The 16,978-nt window shown below is 41.0% G+C and overlaps 1 protein-coding gene across 26 annotated transcripts in view; it reads right to left on the minus strand.

Moving 5' to 3' along the window:
• Positions 1-2,629, minus strand: part of LOC105499779 (uncharacterized) — a 122,232-nt gene extending 119,603 nt beyond the window's left edge. For 25 of the 26 annotated variants that reach the window (XR_011618274.1, XR_011618272.1, XR_011618267.1 and 22 more), the window contains exon 1: positions 2,288-2,604. The gene's annotated coding sequence lies outside the window, so the exon portion shown is untranslated. Of the gene's footprint in view, positions 1-2,287 lie in introns of all 26 variants that reach the window. The other variant, XR_011618276.1, reaches the window with a different exon arrangement.
• Between the last annotated feature and the right edge of the window lie 14,349 nt (positions 2,630-16,978).

Here is a 16,978-nt window from a genome sequence, read left to right on the forward strand (position 1 = left end):
AATGTTAATCTTATATCTACCATATATCCAGCAATTGCACTCCTAAATATATACCCCAAAGAAATAACGCATATGTCTATGAAAAGACTTATTCACATATGTTCATATCAGCTTTATTTATAAGTGTCCCAAATTAGAAACAACCCGAATATCCATCAACAGGTGGATGGATAAAACAAATAGTGGTATAGCCATATACTGGAATGCTATTAAGCAATAACAAAGAATAAACTACTGCTATATGCAAAGAAATGGATAAATCTAAAATTAAATAGGGTGAATGAAAAAAGTCAGATTCCTCTTAGAAAAAACCTCTCTATGACTCCACTTAAATACATTTCTAGGACATAAAACCAAATCTATAGTGACAGAAATGTGTTTGCCTGGAGACAGCGCAGTAGGAGGGGTAGGGAGCCCAGGTAATATAGAACTGAAAATGTTATTTCCTTGGAAATAATAATAATAATACTCAGGCTTATCTGGTTATTTTAGGAGATGTGACTAGGTATCATTATAATTGGGCAAACTATCAAGTAATCGGTATTCTCAAAAATACTAAATTCTTGTACCTGACATTTAACTAACACTTAGTAAATTCCTGGCCTCTTAAAAAATTACATTGCAGAATGGATGAAAACACGCTAACCATGAAAGCATGCATATTACAATCTCAAATTGCTATGAAGATCTTCTAACCAACTGCATATTTCAACTTCCATCCGAGATACATGGGAATAATGAATTATTATTTATACAGTCAGAAAACTATGTGTAAATTTATTGCAAATGCATGTTAAATATCAAGTTCCTTCCCCAACTGAACAATTCATTGCTTTAAGAAAGGTATCTCCAAATGGGCCTCAAGGGATACTACAAAGCATGTAGCTGCTGATGCACGCAATGGAGTCCACCTGTTGAGCCTCTTTTCCAATGATGAGATCAAAGTGCCTGCTCTACTTTTAGACTACTTTGTGAACTACACACTTACTATTCTATAACACACTTCTGTTCAGATCTATGAACTCACTTGAGCCAGGAATCATATCCCACCAAGGATGGAAGTGCTAGAGATCTCCTGAGGACTGCTGTCCTTCAAGTCTGAAGTAAAAGCTTCAGCAGCCATCATGACCCAGATCATCAGAACCCACCTCCTTCAGACACCTGATATAAGTTTAGTTGCCCCCATGAGGTGCTTCCTGGGGAGAGACAGGCTCCAGCAATCACTATGCTTTATTGAAATGACTCTGTGCCTGCAACCATGCTGGGCACTGAGTTAGTGACCAATGACACTGATACAATTGGTTAGTGATCATAACAACCAGAAGGTACAATGAGTTTCTCACCAGGGCCTTTTCTTCTCCTTTCCATTTATCACCTAATAACAACTTTAAAAAAGAATGGGGAAATGGCCTGAGCCCTTGGTAGAGGAACACAACTACTACCAACCTATAGCCCAACACCAAGGAATCTGGCAGTGGGGACACATACCCCATCTTTCCCTCACTCACTTGCTAGTATCTCCCATTGGCCAAACCCAACTGGAAGCCTAAGGAGAAGGGATCTGAGTTGGTGTAGTCTATAAGGATCAGACCTGTGGAGCACAGAGTAGGGTGGTGAGGGGTGGAGTGTAGCTTTGAAGAGACAAATTGAGGCTATCCATCACAGTATCTAATATACAACTGTGCTGTAGGCTGAACAACACTCCTCTACCCCAAAGAAATCCATGTCCTAGTCTCTAGAACAAGTGAATATGTTACATTACATGGTAAAATGAACTTTACAGGTGTGATTAAGTTAATGATCTTAAAATGGTGAGGTTATTCTGGATCATCTGGGTGGGCCTGATATAATTACAAGGGTCTTTATGAGGGAAACAGGGAGGCAATAAAATCGGAGAAGTAGATGTGACCACAATATGGAGGACAGAGTAATGTGAAGGCATGAGCCAAGGAATGCAAGCAGCTTCTAGAAGCTGGAAAAAAACGAAAATTCATTCTACACTAGAACTTCCAGAAGGAACATAGCCCTGCTGACACCTTGATTTTAGCCCAGTGAGACCCACTTTGGACTTTTGAACTCCAAAACTGTAAAATAATAAATTTGTGTTGTTTTAAAAAAATAAAAGAATAAGAAATAGACTGAATCCATAAAGCACCCATCGTCCCATAACAACCACAGGGCTATCTATCATCTTGCACCTGTATTATCACTGCAGGTTGCAGCAATCCTGTGGGTGAGCATTCTCATTCTCATTTTACAGGGGAGGCTGGGCTCAGAGAGTCCTTACCTGTCTCATCCTCCCCACGTCCCGCCTTTATATAGAAAGTTGCCCCAGGACACCCGGAGCAAGACACCACACTCACTGGGGCCGGGAGGGTCCCAGCTCTCTCTCTCTCATATGAGACCGCCCGGGCAACTTGTGCCAAAGCGGGAACGAAGGAACTTGGATCTGGGCTCCTTCGTCTCTCCACACCCCAGGAAGGTTCAGCCCCCACCGCGGGGCACCCACACCCTCAGTTAAGTCCCAAACACCTGAAGGAAGGACCCTGCTCTTCTTGCCCGGTCATGTTGGCCTCTATTTTAAAAGTCTCCACGGTCGCCGCAATGACGTCAGGTTTCTATGGCAACCGTGATACGCAGGCTGGTCCAGCACACCGGAAATGCCGTAGAGTGGCCTTTTGACTCCTTGCCTTTCACTAAGAGAAAATGCCTTCACTCTTCAGGCGGCTTCCTGGGTAGCTATAATAATTAGAGGAACTAGGCTGGGACGGAGCCAATTGATAGAATTCTGCCAGGTTTGATGGAACAAAGTCCCGGTTGTCAATAGTTTTGTTTAAAAGTGACAGTAGAGGAATATCACCAGTGCACAGAGACCTGGAGCTCTTGGAGATGAGCTAACTCACTGAGGAGGAGCATGTACAATTCACACACCATACTAAAGCAGTTATCCATCTGTGGCAGAAAACTAAGACTATCTATAATCATGCGACTAAAAGATCTAGGAACAACAAAATATGTCGTTTAAGATATCTCAGAGTTATTTCAGTAATGTAAGCCTAAAATAATACAGTCATTTAGTAGACAGGAACCTAATCAATTCAACCATACAATGGTTTGTCTTGAGAAAATTATTATCCTTCATTCCTGCATGTGGAGGGACATTCATGACCACAACATTTCTAGACTCTCTATACACTCAATCCTGTTCTGTCACAGGAGGAACTTATCTAATTGGTGAGCTGGGAAGAAGAAAAAGGGGCTGCACTACCCAGGCTGCCTCCCTTCAAAATTCTTGGTAGTAAGCTGCTCTTCAGGGGCACCTGTTCTTCCCTGCCCTCAGAGGTGGATCTTTTTTTTTTTTTTTTTTTGAGATGGAGTTTCACTGTTTCACTCTTGTTGCCCAGGATGGAGTGCAATGGTGCAATCTTGGCTCATTGCAACCTCTGCCTCCCAGGTTCAAGCAATTCTTCTGTCTCAGCCTCCCGAGTAGCTGGGATTACAGGCATGCGCCACCACACCCGGCTAATTTTGTATATTTAGTAGAGACAGGGTTTCTCCATGTTGGTCAGGCTGGTCTTGAACTCCTGACCTCAGGTGATCCACCTGCCTCAGCCTCCCAAAGTGCCGGGATTACAGGCATGAGCCACTGAGCCCAGTCCAGAGGTGGATCTTACAATAGGCCCACAGTGCTACTCCTCTTTCTGTGCCACACTGGCTCAACTATTTCTATTGTCTTTCTCCAAATTGCTTGGATTGTTTAAGCAATTTACCTCACTGCTTCAAGTCTAAGCTTGAAATCAAGTAGTAAATAGATGAAAGAAGAAAAATACATGGACTTTATTCCTTATAAAGAAGATATTAGAGAAGATGACTTAGATTTGCTGGCATGTGGGCTTCCTATGAAGGATCCACAAAATTGAAAAAGATTTATCCACTAAGTAGTGCCATGATGGGAAAATCATAAAGGCCAAGGACTGCAATGCATATCAAGCTGCTGTCTGGTGCAGGAGTCCTGTCTATATGTTCTCATGGAAAGTAGCTTCCTTGCAAGGCAATTCCCTGTAGCAGGAGAAAGAGTTTCAAGATCTCTTCTTTCAGAAACACTTCTCAAAGTACATAAATAACCCTTGTTCAGAATGAATACTCACTAAGCCAAAGCCAATCTCTGAGGCTTTCCCCGTGGAGTCATTTGTGACAACACTCTGTCAGTAGCTTAGTTCATATGATTGCAATAGAGGCTCATCTCATGGAATTAGGTTCTAAATTCAAAGAGTAGGTTGAAAATCATATATTGTGATAGCTTCCATTGAAAATTCCTTCAAGAAGGAATTGATTAAATATTCAGAAATTTGTACACACACATAAACAAACACAGAAACTATACTCAAAATTATTAATATAACAATGTCCCACCAAGCCTTCAAGGATAAGAGAATCCCTTTGACCTCCAATGATAACAAAGTACAGAAAAAGATGAAAAGTTCACCCCAACCATGTTTTAGATAACCATTTCTACCTAACAAACACCCCAAAACAAACCATTTATTATCTTTCAGAAATCTGAGTGTTGACTGAGCTCAGCAATGTGTTTTCTGCTGCATGTGGTATCTGTTTCATGGGGCTGTGAGGCTACACTCCACTGGGACATCCAAGAGAGTTTACTCACATGAAGGACAATTGGTGCTGATGCCACCTGCAGCTCAGCTGGGGTTGCTTCCTGGAGCACCTTGGTTCAACACAGAGTCCCCATGTTTAGGGTAACCAGATAAAATAGAGGACATCCAGTTCAATCTAAATTCCAGATAAAAATGAATAATTTTTAATGTAAGTATGATGGTTAATTTTATGCATCAACTTGACTGGGCCATGGTACCCATATATCTCATCATCATTATTCTGAGTGTTTCTGTAAGGATGTTTTTGGATGAGATTAACCTTTAAATTCGTGGACTTTGAATAAAGCAGACTGCCCTCTATAATGTGGGTGGTCCTCATCCAATCATCTGGAGACCTGAATAGAGAGAAAATCTGACATCCCTGAGCAAAAGGGAATACTACTAACAGATAGCCTTCAGAATTGAATTGCAACATTGGATGTGCCTTATTCTCCAGTCTGCAAGCCTACCATACAGAGATTGGACCTTTAGCCTCCAGTAATCATGTGAAACAGTTCCTTAAAATGAATCTGTCTCTATCGCAAACACACACACATGCCCTACTGGTTCTGTTTCTCTGGGTGTGGCATGCAATATTATTTCATTTATCTGAATGCAACTGGGAATTCTGTATTTTTATTTGCTAAATCTGGCAACCCTAGGAGAGGAATCTCTGGATATGTAAGTCTACCGACAGTCTGAATGACACTTCCAATGGTGCAGGTATGGAGAAAACGAGCAGTTCAGGTTGGCAAGACAAAAGCTGTTAATAACTAGTGTTGGTGAAATAAAGAAGAAACAGACTCATATACCCTATTGGTGCCACACCAATGTGTCCGTTTTCTGAGGCCAGTATTATTACATCTTAATAACTTGAATGGACTTTGTGCAGAAGTCCTATTTCCACCAACGAGGGAGTTTCAGCTGAGGGTTTAGAAAAGGCTCATCAAAGTGACTCTGATGTGCATGCTGGTTAAGGGGTCCTGGCTGAAAAGGCAGGTAAATTTGTCACATGAGTTCCTGCTCTAGGGAGGAAAGACAGCTACCATTTATGGAGCAGATTGTTTAGAGGTGCCCAGTTCCAGGTTCTTCACCTTCGTAGTTGGATTTAATCTCGACAGCCCTGCTAGTGAGGTATCACTATCCTTTCTTCATGAATGTAAGTGACTACAAAGCAAGTACTCCTAACCATAGAGCTGGATGGCAAAGAGGTTTCTCACCACACCCACTGCCAAAGTCAGGGATAGAACCTGCCAGCTTGGGTACCTTGAGTTGCTGGTGAAAGCACTTCAGCAAATGTATCAAGACATGTACCGCTGTGAGGTTAATTTCTGTTTTCCCATGTGTACCCTCCCTACAGAAGGGAGCCAGGCTTTGTCCCCCTTCCCCTTGCCTGAGGGGAGGTTTATGGCAGGGATGGAAGCAGAAGCTGTCTGAAGCCATTATTTCTTCCATCCTCTGTGAAAATCTAAGCTTAAAGAAAGGGTTGGCCTACTTGCACCTGGTAGGGAGGGAAGGGCCTTTGAGGACACAGAAAGGGAATAGGAAGGAAGTTTTCTTCCAGATAAGGAAGAGGTCAGAGGTCTACAAATCCCTCCAGGAGTAAGAACATGAGCACTGGTGTATATCAACACCTGAGGTGGATCCATGGATGATTCATTGAGGCTGTGCATCCAGCCTTGAAAGAGATTTTCTTGTTTGGATGGCAGGATGGATGAAGCAGGGTCAGGGGTCCTCAAGGCACCAAGGGAAATGGTCAGCTCTGCCCTGAGCAGTAGGGAAACATTATTGATGATGGCAGAGTTCTCCCAGGATGTATCTAAAGGATACATTCCTACAAATGATTATCTTTGTCAAAGAGTATGACCAATTAACATATTAAGTATTTGCTGTCTAGTTGAAAGTTAAAATCTCCTTACTAGTGAATATCCCAACCAATTCCAAGATGAGAGCACTCATTTTTTTAGATTTGTGCAATAATGGCTTTCCCAACTTTATTCATATTTGCTGATGAAATATTCTATGCTGTAATGTTAGAATGTTTCATTTTTCTCTATTTCCATGTAAACGGCATATTTCACATGTGCATTTTTAATGCAAACATAATGGTTCCACTTTATGCCTCAAGATATGTCCTGGAATAATTGTAGAGTTTGGCAAGACAACCAGATCAGTAAGTTTGTGTTTTTGCTGTGTCCTGTTTAAATTGAAATTATGGAGTCAGGAGAACTCCACATACTGCCAGGAGAGGAGAAATTGGTACAAGCTCTTTGCGGAGACACTGCACAGCATCTATGAGAGAAGCAAGGAAGGCCCTGTCAGCTGCAGCCCTCTCATGTCTGCACTTCAGAGAGTTTTGCATGTATGCAAACCTGGTCACAGCAGTGTGGCTAAAATATAGTTCCAAAATTGCCTGATTAAAGAAACTTCAGAAACGCTATTTTTAGCGTAAAAATCTCCATAAGTGGTATCTAAATATACTACTTCTATAGTTAGAGCTTAAAATATGTGAAGAAATTATGTGTTCTGTTCAGAAGTGTATAGTCACATGCCCTGTAACGACATTTCAGTCAATGATGAGCCGCATATATGACGGTGGTCCCATTAGATTATAATATTGTATTTTTACTGTAGCTTTTCTATGTTTAGATTATTTACCATTGTGTTACAATTGCCTACAGTATACAGTACGGTAACTTCCTACAGGTTTGTAGCCTAGGAGCAATAGGCTATACCGTCTAGCTTAGATGTATAGTAGGTTATACCATCTAGGTTTGTGTAAGTACACTTTATGATGTTTGCACAATGACACATTTGTCAGAACGTATCCCTGTTGTGTAATGCATAACTATGTTCATGAATAATAAATATGGAACAAAACATTAGAATGGTAAAAAAAAAATTTTTGATTTTGATAATGGTTCCCTCAGGGGTAAGACAATCAGAGAAGATACATAGAGGCATTTACTCTGTAATATTTGACTTGGTTGTATACATGTTTGCCTATTATGGTATTTATTATAAGTTTTTAAAGGCCTGAAATCTAACATATTTGACATGAATAAATCTCTAATGGGCCTTATCTCTGATTAACAAGTAACCCATTGTGCACTTAGAAAATATGGAAAATGCACTCATATACCAATATACACATATTCATAACATTTAACCCCACCATGGACTAGTGAAGACTGTAATCATGGTGGTGTGTTTCCTCCAGTTGTCATCTACACACACGTGTGTACATGTGCACACACACTGTATACGCATTGAATATGGGTTTGATTTAACTGGAATGTATCAATTTTCCTTAAGTGTGTAACTACAAAGTTAGTGGCTGAAAGCTACATCCACATATAAGGTCATAGGTCTGTAGGTCAGAAGTCTGGCACTGTATGACCTTGCTCTCAATTTAGGGGCTCACAAAGCTGAAATCAAGGTATCTATGTAGACTTGACTGAGATCTTTTGTCTGGAGGCTCTGGGTAAAAATTTGCTTCCAAGATCATCCTTGTTGCTGGCCGAAGTTATTTTCTCAAGGCTATTGCACTGCAGCACACCCCACCTCCCAGTTTGCTTGACGGCTGTGATGTTAGAGTCTTCTCAGCTCCTAGGGGCTACTCCAGTTCCCTGATATGTGACCTCCTTCTTCCAGCCAGCAATGGTGTGTTGAATTCTTTGATTTCCTCTCCTCTGAACAGCCAGAAAAAAATTATCTGCTTTTAAAAAGCTCATTTGATTGGGTCAGCCCCCCGCCAAACTGTCACCCTTTTACCATAAAACAGAACATAATCATGTAAATGATATCACATGCTATTAACTGGTTCCACCCACACTCAGAGAAGAGGGGATTATACAAGATTGAGAGGGTCATTGAAGCTCATTTTAAAATTCTGCCTGCCACAAGGAGATTCATACCAAAAAAAAAAAAATTATGCAAAGTTCAACCAATGGTGTTCAGCTTTAAACTGTTTTTTCCGACCCAACCCCTAGGCCACTGTAATAGGGCATTATTGCAGTAGGCTGAGGCCAGCCATGAGTGTTACGTGTTGAAGTCCTACTATGTCCCATAGGTACTTGACAGGTTTTCTGAAGAAGATATGTGGTAAGCCTTATTTCACAGATGACCAAGCTCCTTCTCACAGGGACTAAACCCTCTCCAGAGAAGTGGCAGAATTTGAATGTGATTCTATCTCTTGCCTTCCCCACAATATCACCAGCAGCTTCCCATTTGGAAGATGATGGCTTTACACTTCCCCAGTATTGTGCCCTACGGGCCTCACTCAATAGCCCTTCACATCAAGGAAGAAGATGGTGGAGATGAAATCCTGCCCTTTGACCTATGAAGCTTATGTTAGGTCACATGGATTGGCTGGTGCCCGTGGCCCCTCGTAGACCCACTGACCCCACTCCACTGACATCAGGCTTGCACGTGTGACTAGATGTGGCCAATGATTGATGAGAGGAAATGGAGTGTGCCCCTCCCTAGCAGAAGTGATAAGAGACATGTAGGAGTCCCACCAGTACACTTTGTCCCTCTGCCTCAGCAATGACCCAGATTTCCTATGAGGTAGCTTAATTCATTGAATCCTCCAGCAGCACTAGAATATGAGAATTTAGATGAAGACAGGGATGCTTCAGAAGAGGCAAGCTAAATGATTTATACCCAAAATTAGCCTACTAGAAGATCCTCCTAACTCACATGCCCTAACATTGAGTCTGTACCCAGCAGAAGGTACACGTTTTACCCACATCACACAGAAAGCAGTTTGTCAGGCTCTGGAAGCAACATCTTCTGCCTTTCACTCCATTGCTCTCTCCAGAAGACCCATCCTCATGCTCTGCTCTTCCCTGGGCATGTGTCTTTATAGAGCCACAAGAACAACCCAGATACCCAGTTAATGGCCACTCCTGATGCTCACTCTCCAAGAGAGTCCCAAAGAGGTCAGGAAAGGTACACTGATTCTACAGAAACAGGGTGACAACATTTCCCCATCCTACCTACACAACACAGAAGAGGCACCAACTCTTATACATGATGTGGGTCTGTGTAAGTTTATTTTTCTTTCTGTTGCCATGTTTTCAGAAGCTCTTTAGGACACAATTATGCTGCTTAGCACTATATAGTTTAGGTTAAAGTCATTTCAGAAGCAGAAGTTACAAAGGGCTGTGGAAAGGAAACTAACACTTCAAGAGCCTACAACGGACCAGATGCTAGGCACTTTACATACCGTTTCTCTAAGTCCTTACAACTGGTCTGTAAGTTAGGTATCAGTATTCCCTGCTTAAACTCATTCCTCCCCAGAGGCAGGCTCTCCTAAGGCTCATGGAGGTTAAATATATTTTATGAGGACATAGACCCAGTAAGAGGCAGCATGGTTACTCTAATTCAGGGTGGTCAGAGCCCAAAGTTGATTTCTATCATGATCCTTTGCAGGTAGGTGTGGGTAGTAACATTTGCCTTGTTCTAGAGCAGGTTTTCTCAACCTCGGCACTATTGACATTTTGAGCTGGAGAGCTCTCTGCTGTGGGGGCTGTCCCAGGCATTAGGGGTTATTCAGAAGCCTTCCTGGCTCCCAGGGAGGCTAGCAAGGGAAGTGACTTATCCCTGAAACAGGAACATCCCAAGTTACTGGTTTGGGTCTGACACTAGAATAAAGAGAGACATCCTGTCTCTCTTGCTCCAGTGTCCCGTCCAGCAGACATAGTATGAGGCTTTCATCTGGCCCCTCCGAAGTACAAAGGAAACACAGTTCTCTCAGGCAAACAGGAGGACAAAATAAAGGGATAGGAAAACCCAGGAAACAGGAAGAAATGGGGTGGGTGGTGACTTCATTCCCTTACCTCAATCTCTACTCAGGGGGTCCATGACTCAGTTGGATGGAGATGACGGAAAAACTTTCTACCATTCCCCCGGACCCAGCAGGGCACTCATTCCACCACATAGAAATGGCACTGACTCATGGTGCAATTAGAAACGTAGGAGTGTTTTTTTTTCTTCTCTCCACATGCTCTTTAGATCATGCTGCCCCCTCAAATGTATTCACATTTGTAGTTCACCCTTTCCTGCCTCCTCCACTACTAGCCAGGAAAAACTCCAGCAGACTCCTGACTCTCAGCAGGTTCATCCTCAAGAAGTGTGATTCTTGGCAGAGAGCGGTGGCTCATGCCTGTAATCCCAGCACTTTGGGAGGCCGAGGTGGGTGGATTATGAGGTCAGGAGATCGAGACCATCCTGGCTAACACGGTGAAACCCCATATCTACTAAAAATACAAAAAATTAGCCGGTCGTGGAGGCAGGCGCCTGTAGTCCCAGCTACTTGGGAGGCTGAGGCAGGAGAATGGCGTGAACCCGGGAGGCGGAGCTTGCAGTGAGCCGAGATCGTGCCACTGAACTCCAGCCTGGTCAACAAAGCGAGACTCCATCTCAAAAAAAAAAAACAAAAAAAAAAACAAAAAAAAACAACAACAATAAAAAGAGGATCTCTTTTTTTCCCCTTCAAATGTACTGATCTGCCTGTGTCTTCTCAGGCCCATTGAGACTCCAGACCCCTTTGTGAGACAATGACTGTATGATCCTTGTATTCCCAGAGAGCTGGATGGCTCCTGCTGACCAACTTTCTGAGTCCGGTGGATTCGTTCAAGGGATCAGGAAGGTAGTCAGATCCTCCTTCGGGAGAGGGCTGTGTCTGGGCAGAGGGCTGTGTCTGGGCAGGAGCTGGAACTCACAGGTTCTGTTCAGATCCAGCAGTGATAGACAAGGAGATATTTAGTTGTAGAATAAGGTGGTTCACAGAGTAGCTTCTTTCAAAAGAATTAATGGGCCAGCCGGGTGGCTCACACCTCTAATCCCAGCACTTTGGGAGGCCGAGGCAGGTGGATAACCTGAAGTCAAGAGTTTGAGAAAAACTTGGCCAACATAGTGAAACCCCATCTCTACTAAAAATACAAAAATTAGCTGGGCATGGTGGTGCATGCCTGTAATTCCAGCTATTCGGGAGGCTGAGGCAGGAGAATCACTTGAACCCAGGTGATGGAGGTTGCAGTGAGCCGAGATCTTGCCACTGCACTCCAGCCTGGGCGACAGAACGAGACTCTGTCTCAAACAACGACAACAAAAAATTTAAGGTAGCCCCCCTGGCAAACTGAGAAAAGCTGTCTCCATTGAGGGCTAGGCAAGGGACCTCTGAGAAATCACTGCAGCTACACAGGAGTGATTAGGGGAGAAGGACGAAAGGAGGGTCCTTGGATGAGGTCTGTTCTTGAGGGCTGTAAGGGAAAAAGGAACCCCATGTCCAGCATAATCTGCCCAAAACAAGTGTAATAATTCATTGTTGTGGCAAAGCCTGGGTGACCATTTCATGCAGCAAAACAGTGGTTAGAACTTTTGATGAATGCTGCAGCATTTGTCTTCTTTCCTGATGTGCTGGCAAAAACTAATCACAAGCAATTTTTCAATATGAAATAGGAAATACCAAATAAATCAGCCAGTGAATAAGGATCCCAGGAAAACTAGCAGTAGCCCCTCCACCCAAGGCTAAACTGGAGGCCAAGAGTCTGAAAGGCAGTTCCAAATGCTAGGGTAATAATGCAGACTTTAAAGAGAACATGAGATGTGGGTAATAATGAAGTCACTCCGTTGCCAGGTCAACAGACAGTGAGCTTCTCTGTTCTGACTCCCTTTCAAGTTTAGGCTCAAATCAACCATCACTGTGAATTTTGAGTGAAAGAGGAGACGACAACAAGGAGAATTTGCGGCTGTGGGAAGCCTCCTCTTAGAACGCTTACAATTGATGAAACCCCTGCTCTTGGCAGAGTGAAGAGCTAGGGCCTTCTTTGAGTGGAAAAACCTATCCATCACAATGCTTGGTTGGTCAGACATGATTCTCTATTACTGTTTCATGTTGCAGCTAATCTTCTCTCTTCTGCTCCTCATGACATTAGTGTTACGCATGGTCTTCCAAATTTGGAAACAACATTGAACAACTTAACTTCAGGATATGAAAGATTTTCAAACTTAGTGGATATCTGCAACTTTCAGAAGAAGAGAACAAGGAATGCACTAAAAGGGAAAAGGACATGTACTTCATTACCATTGTCTTGGAATATAATAACTGACTGGTTTCATTCACAGAACCATGGATCTCCATGTTATTTGGGATAAAAGCAGAAAACATAAAGATATAGCAAATTTCCTGGTCTCTGCCTCTGTATATGTTTTGTAATTACCTAAAAGGTTCCATTTTATACAGATTTTGTAAAAACTCCTTACAGTAAATACCATTTATAATGTGGCAGAGATTATGTTAGGTGCTCTACTTGTGTCATTTAACCCTCACTAGAAGCCTATGAGTTAGGCACCACAATTATGCTCATTTTACCAAAGAGGAAATGGAGGCTGAAGGGGCATGTTTGTGGCATCAGCTTATTATTTATAAGTGGCAAGGCTGGGACTCAAATCCAGACCATAAGACACCCAGACATGCTCTCAAGCCCTAAGATGTTCCCTGGTGGGCAAAGAATGTCTGTCTTCTATCGTCCTGAATGCACAACTTGGTAAGGTGGATTGATTTCTCGTTGTTACCTCAATTTTCCCTTAGCTTAACATCAAACTTCTCTGAGGTTGCAGTCTGGGGCCAGAGTAAAGACAACCAAGCCTCTTAACATTTCATAAATAGCCCAATAACACACTTGTATAGAGTAGAAGAATTCTTTACATGTCAGCAAATAACGTTTAGTTTATTTTTAAGAGATTCTTCTTTGAAACACATTGCCTCATAAGTTCATGTGGAGATGATTTAAAAGACAAATATACATTGTTTGGGATTTTGTACATAGGTAGTCATGTCATCTGAAAATAGAGATACTTTTGTTTCTTATTTTCCAATCTATGTGCCTTTCATTTTATTTTCTTGCCTTATGACAATAACTAGAATTTCCAGCAGTATGTTGAATAAGAGTGCTTAGAGCAGACATTCTTGTCTTGCTCCCTATCTTAGGAGGAAATCATTCAGTTTTTTCACCATTAAGTACAGTCTTAGCTGTAGACCATTTGTAGACGCTCGGTATTAAGTTGAGCAAGTTTCCTTCTATTCCTAACTTACTGAGAGTTTTTAGCATTTTTATTATGAATAAGTGTTGCATTTTGCCAAATGCTTTTTCTGCATCAGTTGATACAGTATTGTTTTTCTACTTGGTGGATAGCATTAGTTTATTTTTGAATGTTGAAATGGCCTTCCATCTCTGGAATAAATGCTGCTTGTTTATGGTTAATAATTCTTATTTTATTTTATGTAACATTTATTTTAAGTTCAGGGGTACATGTGCAGGTTTGTGACATAGGTACACTTGTGTCATGGGGATTTGTTGTACAGATTATTTCATCACCCAGGTGATTAAGCCTAGTATATAGAAAAAATAACAATAGTTATTTTTTTCTGATCCTCTCCCTTTTCCCCCACTCCACCCTCTGAATGGTCCCAGTGTGTGTTGTTCCTTTCTATGTGGCCATGTGTTCTCATCAGTTAGCTCCCACTTATAAGTGAGAATATACAGTATTTGGTTTTCGGTTCCTGCATTAGTTTGCTAAGTATAATGACCTCCAGCTCCGTCCATGTTCCTGCAAAGGACATGATCTCATTCATTGTTATGGCTGCATCATATTCCATGGTGTATATGTACCCACATTTTCTTTATCCAGTCTATCATTGATAGGCATTTAGGTTGATTCCATGTCCTTGCTATTGTGAATAGTGCTGTCATGAACATACGCATGCACGTGTCTTTATTTATTTATTTATTTATTTTAAGAGGGCGTCTCACTCTGTGGTCCAGCCTGGAGTAAAGTGGCACAATCTCGGCTCACTGAAACTGCTGCCTACTGGGGTCAATCTATTCTCCCGCCTCAGCTTCCTGAGTAGCTGGGATTATAGGCATGCACCACCATGCCCAGCTAATTTTTGAATTTTTAGTAAAAACGGGGTTTTATCATGTTGACCAGGCTGGTCTCGAACTCCTGACCTCAAGTGATCTGCTCCCCCTCGGTCTCCCAAAAATCTGGAATTACAGGTGTGAGCCACCATGCCCAGCTATGTGTCTTTTTAATAGAATAATTTATATTCCTTTGGGTATATGTCCAGTAATCAGATTGCTGGGTTGAATGGTATTTCAGTTTTTAGGTCTTTGAAGCAGTCTTTTTACATATTACTAAATTCTATTTGCTAAGGATTTTTGTGCCTATATTCATGGAGAATATTGCTATGTAGTTTTCTTTTTTGTACTGTGTTTGTATAGGTTTTGATATCAGGGAAATACTAACTTCATAAAATGAAAGTGTTCCCTTCTCTGCAATTTTGTGGAATATTTTGAAGAGGATGGGTGTAAATTCTTCTTTAAATGTTTGGTATCGTTCTCCAGTGAAGTCATCTGATCCTGGGCTTTTCTTCATTCGAATGTTTTTGATACTTATGCAATATGTTTGCCAGTTATAAGTATATTCAGATTTTAAATTTCTTAATGATTCAGTTTTGGTAGGTTGTATGATTTGAGGAATTTCGCCATTTCCTCTAGGGTATCCAATTTGTTAGAGTATAATTTTTCACAGTATTCTTTTATAATCACACTTATTTTTGTTTTTAAATGATAAATAACAATTGTGCATGTTTATGGGGTACAATGTAATGTTGTAATCTATGTATACACTGAAGAAAGATCCCACCAAGCTAATTAACATATCCATAACCTCACCAACTTATCATTGCTTTTTTGCAGTGAGAACATTAAAAACCTATTCTTGTATCAATTTTGAAATATACAATACATCATTATTAACTGTGGTCACCATGCAGTGCAATAGATAAATAAAACTTATTCCTGCAGTCTAACTGAAATGTTGTACCTTTGATCAACATCTCCCTGTTGCCCATCCCTCCCATCACCGCCACTCTTATAATCCTTTTTATTTCTGTGGCATCAGTTGCAATGTCTCCTCTTTCATTTCTTTGTGTTTTTTTCTTTTTCTTTTTTCTTTCTTTCTTTCTTTTTTTTTTTTTTTCTTTTTTTTTTTTTTTGGAGACAGAGTCTCACTCTGTCACCCAGGCTGGAGTGCAGTGGCAAGATCTCGGCTCACTGCAACCTCGGCCTCCTGGGCTCAAGTGATTCTCCCACATCAGCCTCCTGAGTAGCTGGGACTACAGGCACATGCCACCATGCCTGGCTAATTTTTGTATTTTTTGGTAGAGACAGAGTTTCACCATGTTGGCCAGGCTAGTCTTGAACTCCTGACCTCAAGTGAGGCACCCACCACAGCCTCCCAAAGTGTTGGGATTACAGGCGTGAGCTACCACACCTGGTTCCTCTTTCATTTCTGATTTTAGTTGAATCTCCTTTCTGTTGTTTGTAGTAAATCTAGCTAAGAGCTTCTCAATTTTATTGATCTTTTCAAAAAGTCAACTGTTTCATTGATCTTCTTCTATTTTTTAAATTCTCTATTTCATTTATCTCCGCTCTAATTTTTGTCATTTCATTCCTTCTGCTAATTTTGGATTTTGTTTGTTTTTTTTCTAGTTCCTAAATGTGTAAGTTGTTGATTTGAGATCTTTGTTTTTTTCTAATGTAATTATTTACTGCTATAGACTTGCTTTCCTCTTGGTACTACTTTCACTATACCCATAAGTTTAGACTGTTGAGTTTTCATTTGTCTCAAAATATATTCCAGTTTCTCTTGTGATTGCTTCTTTTGTCTATTGACTAACAGTGTTGATTAATTTCCATGTATTTGTGGATTTTTCAGTTTTCCTTCTGCTATTGATTTTTAGTTTATTTCCAGTGTGGTCAGAAAATATACTTTGTGTGGTTTCTCAGTCTTCTTAAATGTGTTAAGACTTGTTTTGTGGTGGAAAACATTTTCTATCTTGGATAATGTTCTGTATGCACTTGAGAAAAATGTGTATTCCCCTGTTGTCGGGTGGAGAATTTTGTGTATGTTTGTTAGGTCCAATTAGTCTACAGTGCTGTTCAAGTCCTCCGTTTCCTTATTGATCTTCTCTCTGGTTTTTCTGTCCATTATTGAAAGTGAAATATTGAAGTCCTCTACTATTATTGTATTGCTGACTATTTTTCCCTTCAATTCTGTTTATGTTGGTTTCATATATTCGGGAACTCTGATGTTAGGTGTATATATATTTATAATTGTTATATATTCCTGAAGAATTGACTCTTTTATCATTATGTGTTTTTCTTTGTCTCTTGTAACAGTTTTTAGTTAAAATTTATTTTGTCTGATATAAATATGGCAACCTCTGCCCTCTGTTTACCATTTGTATG

This window comes from Macaca nemestrina, chromosome X, assembly GCF_043159975.1.
Source record: "Macaca nemestrina isolate mMacNem1 chromosome X, mMacNem.hap1, whole genome shotgun sequence".
Classification (NCBI taxonomy): domain Eukaryota; kingdom Metazoa; phylum Chordata; class Mammalia; order Primates; family Cercopithecidae; genus Macaca; species Macaca nemestrina.